The sequence below is a fragment of the Gymnoscopelus braueri genome (genome assembly GCF_963280865.1).
Source record: "Gymnoscopelus braueri genome assembly, chromosome: 15".
Taxonomy (NCBI): Eukaryota; Metazoa; Chordata; class Actinopteri; order Myctophiformes; family Myctophidae; genus Gymnoscopelus; species Gymnoscopelus braueri.
The window spans coordinates 39690218-39702459 of record NC_137620.1 but is presented as its reverse complement, the minus strand read 5'-3'; positions in this window follow the sequence as shown (position 1 = coordinate 39702459).

The following is a 12242-nucleotide window of genomic DNA, read 5'->3' as shown; positions in this document are numbered from 1 at the left end:
ATGCTAATGGAGCAAGATGTTCCACAATAACATGGCCCATGTCATTACTGCCATTACATCTAGCCCATTTTAGACCCAAAAGTCAGACTAATTGTAAGAGAATTTTTTTCAACAGATATCATTTCTATGAGGTGTCTAGAACAACATACTAAAAGTCCTAAGAAATCCTAGATGCGGAAATATGTTTAATTCTCATCAATTCAAGATGTGTGCTAATACCTCGAGAAAACTAAAAACCCTTATGGGCTTTTTTTTTTCTTTTGTCCTATCACAATGAAACTTTCCACAATGAATCTTAAAATGAAAACTAAACCTTTTTGTATTACAAGTTTCTTTGAAACTTAATTTGAATATGCAAATTAGCTTAATATATATTGAATATGCCCAAATTTGCATATCACTAAAATTACTTTTCCCCAAAATGTATTATATTTACATTGTTGTTTGTTCATGATATCAAACACACTGATCAGACTTTCATGAACCATTTCATCAAAATATTGTGACTTCATAGAATAACATCAAAAACACCATTCATATGTATGACAAATGCATAAATCCGTCAAATCTTCCTCCAACCATCCTACTGCTAACGGTTGATGGCAATGCTGCTTTTGGACTGGCCTCTAACCTGAAACCTGCCCGGCTTGGTTGTACCTGCCGGGGGTATAACTCCCACCGGTATAGTCCTCAGGGTCACAGAGTATAGTACTAATACTATACTACTATACTATATGAGGTCTCATACAGTCACATCATACTATATGAGGTCTCATATAGTCACATCATACTATATGAGGTCTCATACAGTCACATCATACTATATGAGGTCTCATACAGTCACATATACTCAGGGATGAGCTGTAGGGGGTGCTATGGGGGTCGGCGACCCCTTAGTTCTGGCGCTATGGGGGCTGGGAGCTCCACATGCACGCGCGAGCACGCACCGTCAGCTGCGGTCTTTAACACCTTAAAGTTTAAACAATAGCCTCTCAAGGTTCGCGCCGTCAGCGGCGAGCCGTTCTCAATAGCGTCTACCTGGCTGCTTTGCATAACATTAGGCTACTCGAGAAAAGCCATGGACTTGAATTGAATGCGTACATTCCTCTCACAATGAGAGACAACAGTCTCTGCACTGTAGAGTGTGAAGGGGATCGCTTAGCAGAGGACCCAGTTCTCTGAGACAAGACAAAGACAAGTTGTCTGATTATTTTAAGTACTTATGTGTGGGTGAGTCTATGTAAAGGGCTTTTATATAAAACTAAAAGGAAAATAAAATAATTAATTAATTGAAACAAAAATAAAAACAACAAATTAACAATGCAACTAAATAATAAGATATAATTACATTAAAAATCACATGTTGAATACAGTATTTCAACTAGCACTGAGCTGATTGGCTATGTGCACATGCGTGCACGTGCGCGTGCACGCATGTGCCCCCCCCTAGTGCCCCCCTAGTTCAAAAATCCACAGCTCATCACTGCATATACTGTATGAGGAGTCTCATGCTAGGGTTCATCTACAATTTACAATGTTGGCATTTAGCAACGCTTCCCAGCAAGCACAGTCAGGACCTGGACGAATCAGTGACGTCTCGATTGGGGCTAGATCCAGTCAAACCAAGACTAGTCAGATCTGGCCCAGAATATCACCTGATTTCAACCAAAATAATTCCTGACCACGAAAATGGACGTCCTGGATGAATCAGAGAGAGTCCGATCGAGGCCAGATCAAGTCAAATCATAACTAGTCAGATCTGGCCCAGAATATAACCTTATTTCAACTAACATAAATCCCACAGACAGAATACTTTGCCACTGAAAACTACTCATAATGAAATAGTTGTAATTGGTCAAATCACATATTTTTCAGTCTGTTATTATTGAAAATCTGATAATTTAGTCTTACTAGCCTTACTATCAACTAATTGTGTTGATTTACAAGTTGTTATCATAGGCATAAAACAACATTCTGAAATCGCGAGGACAACAGTGCATCTGGTGTCTGCATAGGTGCAGTGGCATAGCCCTTCACTTTTCCAGTGGGTTATTTTCGTATCAAAAGGGGCCTGTTTATTATTAAAATATTTAATGTATCTGAATGTGTAACTACCCTAACCAGGGGTCATCAACATAAATACAAATTATAGTCTATATATAATTTTTTCATGACAATGTAAAAACATACTAAATATTCACAATCTAATCTTTGAATTCAAATTGGTTTGAATAATGATGACATGCTCATTAATATATTGCAGGAGATTTGTGGTATTGTACAAGGTACTGTACATGATTGCATCAGGTGAGGACAAGACAGTCTAGCTGTCTTACTGTCTTGTCAGTAATGTTTGATAATAGCTAATAGCAACCTGAAAATAGCAAAATGTGTGTTTAATCCTTTTAAGACAATGGATTAATTCATATGTGGTGTGGTCAGACAATTAAACTATGAAAAGATCAAAAATAGATCTGTTCAGAAGGATCCATTTGCACAAAAGCAAAGGAGGGCAGAACTGGACAAGTAAAGCTTGTTGAAAAAGATTTTCACCATTGAGAGAAAGTGTTTCAAAGTGTCCAAAAATAACAATATTTAACTATAATAACACTCCACAATCATAAGCAGTGGAAACCTTTGATCCACAGCCTGCGGTCCACAATCACCATCAGACCTCCAGCTTATACATTTGCTCACCTCTGATCAAAGTTAGGAGCCCTTGCATGAACCTAGTTGTGACACTGCATTCTTTAAATCCTGTCATGCCCTTTATCCTTATCTAATCACTCATCATGTACGTACAGTATGATGGTTTTGACTCTGACCTTTCTTTTTCCATTGTTCCACATATCTTACATCACAACTATGCACGATCTAAGACTTCCTCATCATGATAGAAGATTTCTCATCAAGATATCACCGTAATGGAAATAAACCACAACTATCGAAGCTACCATTGTTATGGTAGAACTGGTAGAACTTGATCTGCACCTGACCTCAAGTAACACTGTCCTCCGATAATAACCATATGACCCGCACCCAAATGGCCCTTTGCTCATGTAATGTGTGATGGAAGCACTAACTGTACTGATAAGAACCAATTGTTGAAATCCCAAATACGGAATAGACCACACTCATTGAGTGCCAGAATTATGTTATCCCAGTGCCAGAGATTTTTCAATTTATCTTAGATTTTCAAGTAGTCACAGAATTTTTATCTCCAGTATAATCGATCCACTGATGGGTGCTAATCACTGAGGGTTGCACTGTGTGGTTTCACAAATGTCAACGAGGTCATTGCGACCTTGTTGACATTAATTGTCTGATGTTGAAAATAGCATGTCTGGGCCAAAAATTCATAGTAAAAAAAAAAGTGCTTAGGAGCCGAGATACAGCCTTTTTCAGTAATAAGTTAAACAAGGAGTGAATGGAGCAGCAAATCTTCAGATAATGATATCTTGGGTTCTGAACATAAAAAAAAAGAATATATATATATATATATATATATATATATATATATATATATATATATATATATATATTTTTTTTTTTTTTTTTTTTTTTTGTCTCCGCCGGAGGTGGAGAGTATGTTTTCGCTTCGTCCCGCCGTGTGTTAGCATGGCCCCTAGCCAAGCTAACATTGGTCAAGCTCCACGTGACACGTGTCAATATGTTGACACCAATGCCTTTGATTGGCTAGAGGGACGCATGACGAAATAAAATCCTATAAATAGGTGAGGTAAGACAGGATCAATCAGTCTTGATTGGAACAGTACCTTCAGTACCTTCCAGTGTGTGTGTCCCTCTGAGAACACCTAACATTGGTCAAGCAAAGGCGCAGAAGGCCAAAGCTAAGAAAGCATACTCATTTTTGATTGATTGATTGATTGATTGATTGATTGATTGATTGATTGAAATTTTTATTAGGCAAAAGAATGTAAAACAACACAGTTACATTTATAATGCTTTTGACTAAAAGGTCCGGCCAAAAAAGTCCTTGCGGACTTGTTTCCGTTGGGGTCCTTGAATTAATTTCATAGACATATATAGTAGCAACCAAACAGTTCAAAAATCAACATGAAAATACAGATAATACAGAAAAAATACAACTATGTACCAAAAAAAAAGGAGCATGAAAAAAATTAAAATAAAAAATAAATGTACAAAAAAAGGGGGGGGGGGGTGAAGCATGGAAAAATAACGATTATATACAAAAAATGCATGAGGAAATACAAAATATGTACAAAAAAGAGGAGGGGGTCGTCTGTCTACAGGGAAACTGGTACTATCTCCTCTTTCGGCCTCCAGAAAGATGAGTTTTTAGGGCTGTTTTGAATGAGCCCAGCGAACTGCATTTTTTGAGGGATGGGGTTAGACTATTCCATTCCTTGGTGGCTGTGCTATAGAAGGAGAATTTGCCCATGTTTGTTTTATGGGTGGGTGGTACCAGATTGTTGTTTACGCTCCCTCTAGTTTCGTGGCTGTGGGTGTCACTAACTTTTTCGAGGTATTTATACAGATATGCGGGTATAGGGGGCATTTCGGGCAAATCTGCAACAGTAACACAGAAGAGGACTATAGAGTTGAATTGATCCCACAACAAGGCCGAAGTCTTAATACTGTAACAATTGGCCACCTTGATCAAATACATTATGTAGCACTAGAGAAAACTGACATAGATCAAACACACCAATCAACTGCTGAAACTGTTCAGGACAATGAAGATGAAGAAGACAGACAAGCATTTGAACAAACCAGTCAATTACGACGACTCCCATATGACACATTGCTTCAAGAAGAACATTTTTTAGATGCAGACACTACATATTCAGACGCCCCTGCAGAACACCAAAAACCACGCGCATTCTACCAAGACGACCCGTTCTACCAAGACGACCCGTGCTATTAAATTTTTTTTTATAAACACGTCAAACACGTCATTGGCACTTTGCGCCATTGCGGTAAAACATGTGAAACACGTCAATGGCACTCAATGAGTTAATACTTGTCTTAGCCTCTTGGCAGTCTTAAGGTTTTCTTCAGAATAGGTAACCTCTTTAACACTGGCATCCACATTTTGGGCATGTCATTATAGGTTAAGTAAATAAATAAATAATTAGAAACATTTCTGAAATGTTTTGAAAATACCAGATCTACAATCTCTCAACATGTCATGATGTATTGTGTTGTGAGCTTGTAGATTGGCTTTTAAAACAATGGCTTATATTTCTTTGTTATTCAGTGGTTAATGCAGATATACTATCATTGTAAAATGTCTAGCACATTGGCATAGACAACATGGCACATTAGGAGTTCATTATGTATTTCTGGTAAAAAACAACAACAATATTGATCACTTATTTTGTATGTCTGTGGCAAAAATAGAATATCGATGAAAATGTCCATCACAAGCTTGCATGGTGATGACCCCTGACCCTAACATATTGCTGGCTTACTAACAACATACATGCATGCACACTGATCAACGTGTTTGTGTACTGCACACGTGTGTGCTGCTATAATAATAAATACAATAGCGAAACCAAATAATATTAGTTTTAATTAAGAACGTGTACCATTAAAGCCAGGATTATGTTCTTAATCGGGGTTGATAGCAGGAGTAAAATTACAACTCGTGGACCTTGAGTCCGGGAGGAAAATGCGATCCTCTGTTCTATTCCCACAGCTTGGTCAGTGGCCACCAAGGCTACGTAAAATCACTGCAGTTCAGTCACTTTTACTTTGAAGGGGAAAGAAATCTACTGCTGGTAGCGACAGAGTAACCTAAAAAAGTGTGCTCCTCGGAGCGCAGATCCCCGCCAGGCCGGGTTGCCTAGCCTAGGGTTCTCAAAATTTGGATGACAGTCATAGCCAATTGGAATGAAATCTGCTAACTGAGTGATACATTTTCCTCACATGACTGCGATCCATAGATACTATGTACCAATTTGTGTGACTTTTGAACAATATTTGAAAGGAGGACTAGCAAAAAGTGTATTTGGAAGAAAACGTGAAATGGGGAAAATCTAGCCTGGCACAAATGGCCAGGGCCTATATTTGGAGTTGCATCATGATCCAAGGCATCCAGAGATTTTGATTGTATGACCTACGGTTCAAGAGTTATTGATGCCTTTGTGTGTTTTTAAACTTAAAACGTATTAGTTGTGTCCTGGGGGAGGGTCTCTTAGCATTTCTTTGAATTTGATCATTGTTACCTTTTTCTTGACTTTGTATGCCATGTAGCTCAAGATTTGAAAGAACTGGTGCAGAGTTTCTTCCTTACTGAGAGTGTGCATACAGTTTCATGCCGATCAGTCCAACGGTGCCGAAGATTAGTTGTTTACAGACAGACATAACAATGTGTCCTTGCATAGATTGACTTTTCAAAGTTAAGGGGGCAAAATGGAATGAGTCTTTCCCAACAAAACATGGACGAACCTGGACCAGTGAGCCAATGAATGGGGTTTGATCAAGTCCTATCATGTCTAGTTAGATCTGGTCCAGAATATCACCTTATTTCAACTAACATACGTAAATCCTATAGAGAAAATATATGTTTCCACTGAAATCTCCTAGACAGAGAACTAAATCGTTGTAATGGTCAAATCACGTATTTTAAAATCCTGGCCTGTTTTTATTCAAAGTCGGATTATGTGTGACATGTGTGACACAATAAAATAATTTGCACAGATGTAGGCAACAAGCTGATTTCATTGGAAGATTTTGTGGACATTCAGGACTAAGATATCACAGCAGATATGGATATGGGGATGATCTTTGATCTAGATTTACATCATTTACAGGACGTCGTCACCATGACAATCAATGTATGACGCCTTTTTACGGCAGTTTGGGTGATCAAAATGTTGTTTACAATGTGTTTCAGTGATGTTCAGAACTAGGCTAAATCATGGCCGATATGGGGATGATCTTGACGTCATCACTAGGACATAGTATGGACGGCTTTTTAGTGACCTAAAACAGCCTGATATACGGCCAGTTTGGGTGATTATAAAGTTGTTTAGATGACGTCTTGGAAATGACGTCAAAATCAAGACGTCATGATGACGCCATGATGACTCAATGATGACTGAATGATGACGTCCTCCGGTGACGTTCAGTACTAGGCCAGATCACAGCCGATATGGGGATGATCTTGAAGTCATCACCAGGACATCATATGGACGGCTTGTCAGTGACCTATAACGGTGGCTAGAGGAAGTCCATTTCCCAGCATGCACTGGGGCACCAAGGACTGTATTGTTCTTATTTGTGTAATTATTTGAATATGGGAATGAGTATTTGGGTTATGTTATGGGTCATTGTGTTTAGTGTTTTGTTGTGGTGTTATTTGGTGATTTATGTTTTTATATGTAAATTTGTTAGTAAAACCATGAGTTTAAATGTCTGTTCGTTTAGTCAGTCCCTCTCCCCTTTTCACATTTATGTATAGTATGTGTTGGTATGGGAACGTTGAAGTTGGTTGATCCAATAGGGAGTTGTCATGGCTCTTATAGGGAACCCTACTTCAGGCCTATACAATACATTACTCTTCGACACTATGCTGTATGCAATCAAATCAACATCAGCCAGTGTTCTTGTATAAATGAACATGACGACTTGACACAAAGCCAGTTAACGCTGTGGTGATGTCTTACAGTGACGTTCAGAAATAGGCCAATCACAACTGATATGGTGTTGCTTAAATGACGGAATTTACGGGAAGTAATTTAAGCGACTTTTAAATCACCCAAACTGGATGTCTGTTTTAGGTCACTAAAAAGCTGTCCATACGATGTCCTGATGATAACGTTCAAATCATTCCCATATCGGTCATGATCTGGCCTTGTCCTGAACGTCACCGAACAACGTCATCATGACGTTCAGGACAAGGCCAGATCACAGCCGATATAGGATGATTTTGACGTAATTTCTAGGACGTCATCTAAGTGGCTTTTTCATCACCCACACGGGCCGTAATAGCGGCTGTTTGAGGTCACAACAAAGCCGTCATCACCAGGACATAAGATGAGGACGGTGATGACGTCCAAATCATCCCTACATGGGACGTGATCTGGCCTAGTTGTGAACGTCACTGAAAGACGGCATGATTACGTGTTGAGCGGGACGTCATCTAAACGGCTTTTTCATCACCCACACTAGCCGTAGGCTAATAAGCGGCTGTTTGAGGTCACAACAAAGCCGTCCATAAGATGTCCTGGTGATGACGTCCAAATCATCCCTGCATGGGCCGTGATCTGACCTAGTCGTGAACGTCACTGAAAGACGTCATGATGAAGTCCTTTGGTGACGTTCTGGACTAGGCCAGATCACAGCCCATATGGGGATGATTTTGACGTGTTGAGCGGGACGACATCTAAACGGCTTTTTCATCACCCACACTGGCCTGGCCGCAAAAGATGAAAGTCGTCAGTGAAATACGTCATGATGGCGTGTTGAGCGGAACGTCATCTAAACGGCTTTCTCATCACCCAAAATGACTGTCAAACAAAAAAAGGCCATATGATGTCCTGGTGATGACGTCCTGGAAATGACGTAAAGATCATCCCCATATGGGCTGTGATCTGGCCTAGTCCTGAACGTCACCGGGGGACGTCATCATAACGTCATTATGACGTCATTGTGCTTGCTGGGTTTTAATACAGAGCGACTCACAGTAAGCAAGGACAAAAGTTAATACATCAAATGCATAGAAATAGTAATCTAGGATCATAGGTAAACCTACTTGTACTGTAGGACCCTCAAGTCACCACTGGAAGTGCTCCCTGCAATCATCCCTATCCTTTAGGCAGAGTTGCTCAAACATGTTCATGTTCATGGCCGAGATTATGTTTTGCACCCTTTCCGTCCGTCCGTCCGTCCGTCTGTCTGTGAGCAGCTAATCAGCGACCGTTGGCCCGGTCGCTGTGAAACTGTGCGCACACACTCCTTGGATGCCAAAGCCGAACGTCTGCGCTAAATTTTTCAGATTGGCCTGTTAAAGTGCCACCAGGAGGCCGAGTTGTGTAAAACAATTTTTTGAATATTACTCGTATTACTCGTAGATTTTGTCCAAACATCACACAAATCGGTACACAGTATCTCTATAGTCATGTGATCAACACGGATCTGTCCGATTTCCCATATTACATCCTGATTGCCTAAGATTGGCTTCCAAAGGATTGGTTAGTTTTGAACAAAATGCCTCAAATCATGAGGGCAGCATGCAATATCCGTGAAATGTTGCACGCACATTCCCACTAGGCAGAGGAAGAAATGGCATTTTTCAAATCAGCCTCATGGTGGCGCTATAACAGGCCGTTTTTCATTTTTTTCCTATAACTGCACCGATCTGCGTGGAACTTTGCACGCACACTCTGCCCTGAAAGGGCACCCTTTTCACATTGGCCTATTATAGCGCCACCAGGAGGCCACAATAATCTACCTGACCTGGCGGAGACCTGTGCTCCGAGGAGCACTTTTTCTAGTTTCAGAATGTATTTGTCTAAACAACAACTGTGTATAGGTAGAAATCATCTTTTTGGGGCTTATTTGCCTTTATTTTGATAGAACAGTGGAGATTGACATGAAACGGGGGAGACAGTCAGGGAGTGACACGCAGCAAAGGTCCATCAGGCTCGGGAATCAAACCTGGGACCACTGGGACAACTTTGATGATGCATGAGGGCCACCATAGGCGGCGGGTAATGAAGGCTAGGGTAGGCTAAGCCTTCCCAAATGTTATGCTGGGAAATTCTGGGAATTGTGCAAATTATATATAATGTATGTGCGCAGCATTATTTAGTTACTTTTTTGATAATAAATCAGTAAAGTCAGGCAAAAATAAGAATTAAATAACCTAACCCTAACCTAACCTAACCCTAAGCCTATAACCGAAATAAAGAACCAAAAACCAAAAAGAAACCGATTTTTTTTTGCGCGCGTGCACAGATTTCGGCGGGCACGTCGTGCCGCGCTATGAGCTTGTATATCTGCTATTTTTTAATAGCCAAAGTATACAATAATGGTTAAAGTGGTTACACAGATGCGTTCCCGGTTTGAGTGGGTTAAATGCTGTCCTGACCTTAATTATCTAATCTCTCATCAGCTACTCATCTGTTTTGACAGTCAAGTTGATGTCTCTATTGTTCCATCTCCACACCTCACAACATACCTACGCATGGAATCACAACAATGTTCTAAGACTTTCTCATCCGCATAGAATACCTGTTTACCTGAATGGAAAACACAACTCTTAAAGCTACCGCTTGCCAAACATAAAACTAGTTTAGTTGGTACAACTTGATCTCCTCTTGTCCTCAAGTAACCCTGTCCTCATATAACATATAATAAGCACTCAAACACCTTTTTAACGTGTACGCTAGAGTGGGCTTTCCATCTGCTTTATGTACATAATTATGTAGGCTAAGCTAAGTCATGAAAGAGTGTCCCTATCAAAAGTCGTCATGACTTCATTCTGTACTCAGCAGTCAGCAGTGAGTGGGTGGAGACACATTACATGTTGGTGTTACAAGTAAAAGAGTGTCCCTATCAAAAGTCGTCATGACTCCATTGTATTCTCAGCAGTGAGTGAGTGGGTGGATTACTTTGATGCCTCTGCTGGCAGACAGCCATGACCGAAGACATAATGCTTTCAGGTTGTCTGCCTGTCTGCCTGTCTGTCTGTCTACCTGAAATTTAAATCTCAGTTTAAAGTAGTGGGGCAATTTAATTAATCTAGGTTTACTGTGAAAAGTAAAACCAGCATTAAAAAAATTGTTTAACCTATTTGAGGCCGATTTAAAAATATATATAAAACAAAATAAAAAAGAATATATAGCTGCAAGCAGCAATAATACAGGGCCAGTGAATACAGAAAGAAAAAAGAAAGAAGCAATGATAAGTAATATGCACAATAAGCCATAGAAACATAGAAGACTGAACTTGAGAGAAAGAAAACCATGCAATTAACAAATGAGCATTTTAAACCCTCACCTCAGTAAAACTTTGCCTACCCCTAACCTCAAGAAATACTACGCGTAAGCATAAAAATGCCAAATCATGATCACATCAACACATGGGGACAGGGATCGAACCAGTGACCTCCACATTCATAGGCTGCCTTTCTACTCATTGAGCTAGAGATATGATAGCCCTGGCAGTGTCAGTGTCACACGTAACAATGTAAAAAGACACACCCTAAAAGCTACACCTGATTTGTTTTGATTTATTTGACATAATAATTACATGTTACAGTTAATGCTTCTCAAGGAAATGTCAAGCATAAAATGCCAATGGAATGGAACACTGGAACAAGGAAACGTGAGAGACAAAAAAGATATATGAGTGATTAATGAAGGGCATGACAGGATTATAATTAAATGCAGTGTCACAATAGTTTAATGCGAAGGCACCTAACTTTGATCAGACGTGAGCTAACTTTTAGGTTGGAGGAGGTCAAAGGCTGTGGACGGATTATGATTGTGGAGTGTTATTATAGTTGTTATTGTCCTTACACTTTGAAACACTGTCTCTCAACTAACGACAACCAGCTTTACTTGTCCAGTTCTGCCCTCCTTTGCCTTGGTAGCAAATAGCTCCTTCAGGGGTCATCACCATGGCAGCTTGTGATGGACATTTTCATTAATATAACATTTTTGCCACGGACATGCAAAATAATCATCGTACCAAAAACACAGTGGCCTAGCCCTAAATGTGTACTAATGGACTCCTAATGTGTCATAGGGTCTATTCCAATGTGATGCACATTTTAGAACAATAGTATGTCTGCATTAACTACTGAGCCCCTTGGTAGCAAATAGCTCCTTCTGAACCAGGAGTCATCAACATGTCCGTACATGGACAAACATGTCCGTGGCAAGACTTGTCTATGTCTATGGCACTCTTTTTTTCCTTTTTGTTTTTAAAGAAAAATATATATAGCCTACATATTTTTCATTATAATGTAAAAACATATTCTAAAATACACTTGTTTGAATAATTTTGGTGACTCATAACGTGTCGGGATGACATGCTCATTAATAAGTTGCAGGAGATTTGTGGTATTGTATGTTGTACCCGTTCAATCCTTTGTGTTATATAACTAGTATTTTACTTTTTTAAGACAATGGATTAATGGAGTGTATGAGGTGTGTCAGACAATGAAACAATTAAAGTCAACGGTAATGTGAGTGACCACAGCGAAAAATGGTGCAGGAAAAGAGCAAAAACAGAAGGCATGT